Here is a 1,817-nt window from a genome sequence, read left to right as displayed (position 1 = left end):
TTGATAAACCTTCGGTAATAGCCAGCTAAACCCAAAAAACTCCTTATCTCTGTTACGGTGGTTGGTTGCTTCCAATCTATCACAGCCTCCACCTTAGTTGGATCTACGGCTATTCCCTTCTTACTCACCACATGGCCCAAAAACTTCACCTCACTCTTCCAAAACTCACACTTAGACAGTTTTGCATAGAGTTTCTTTTCCTTTAGAATCTGCAACACGGTCCTCAAGTGTTCTGCATGCTCTTCTTCAGTCTTGGAATAAATCAGTATGTCATCAATGAAGACAACAACGAATTTATCCAAAAACGGATGGAAAACTCTATTCATGTAATCCATAAACACTGCAGGAGCGTTCGTCAACCCAAAAGACATTACAGTGTACTCGTAATGACCATAACGAGTCCTGAAAGCGGTCTTAGGGATATCCTCATCCCTCACCCTTATCTGGTGATAACCGGATCGCAAATCGATCTTGGAGAAAACTCCAGCTCCTTGTAACTGATCCATAAGATCGTCAATTCTTGGCAATGGGTACTTATTCTTTATTGTAACCTTGTTCAGCTGCCTATAATCCACACAGAGTCGCATACTCCCATCCTTCTTCTTCACCAGTAACACTGGAGCACCCCACGGAGAGACACTTGGTCGTATAAAATTCTTTCCCAACAGATCCTCTAACTGAGACTTTAGCTCGTTCATTTCTAACGGTGACATCCTATAAGGAGCACTTGAGATTGGTCCCGCTCCGGGCACCAGTTCAATAGCAAACTCAACCTCTCGGTTAGGTGGAAACTCATCAATATCATCGGGAAACACTTCCGGAAACTCACACACAACCGGAATCTGTTCTAACTTTTGATCATCACCCGAAACGCCCGCGGTTAACAACATGATACCCTGACATTCGGTTCCGGAACAATTCACCATCATCGAATTCAAGTAATAATTATTCACCACGACCGGCCCTTCTGTATCTTCCGGCATAAAATACACCGACTTTGTAGAACAATCAAGCAAAACATGGTTCTTAGATAACCAGTCCAATCCCAAGATAAGATCAAGGCCAATCATCGGCAAGCAGATTAAATTATGAACAAAATCACGCTGCTTGAACCTAAAGGAAACTTCCGGGCATCCTTGCCTAGTTACCATGGCTTCATGGGTAGCATTGTACACTCTTAGATCATAACCTAAAGTTACAATCTTCAGTCCTAACTCATGGGCTCTCTCAAATGCAATGAATGAATGTGATGCTCCCGAATCAAATAAAGCATTTAAAGTTTGTCCAGCCATTTCACAGTTACCTCGAATAAGTGTCTCGGATCCCTCAGCTCCTACAGCTGAAGTGGTAAACACCCGACCAGTCTATTGTGCTTTTCCAGCACCTTGTTTCTGCTTCTCAGGACAATTTACGGCTTTATGCCCTGCCTTTCCACAAGTGTAGCACAAACCCCATCCGGCCTTGCATGGTGCTCCCGGATGGTGACTCCCACATCTAGTACAAGCTTGATCATTCTGAGGCTGCTTCCCAAACTTCTTCCCTTGGGAGTTGTTGTTGTTGTTGGGCCTCCTAAAAGAGCTTCCCCTCTTGAAAGACGGACCTATAGGTGCAAAGCTCTTCCCTCGGTTTTGTGGGAATGATCCCCTTTGACTCCCTTTCTCAGCGGTTGCCCTCTTCACACACTCTTCAGCAACCCTACACTTGTTTACCAACTCGGAGAAAGTCCTAATCTCCATTGGTCCCACTGAACTGAAAATATCACTCCGGAGTCCTCCTTCATACTTAACACACTTCCATTCCTCATATTCCACCGGAGT

Source organism: Arachis duranensis, chromosome 10 (assembly GCF_000817695.3).
Source record: "Arachis duranensis cultivar V14167 chromosome 10, aradu.V14167.gnm2.J7QH, whole genome shotgun sequence".
Classification (NCBI taxonomy): Eukaryota; Viridiplantae; Streptophyta; class Magnoliopsida; order Fabales; family Fabaceae; genus Arachis; species Arachis duranensis.
Note: the sequence above shows the minus strand (reverse complement) of the source record.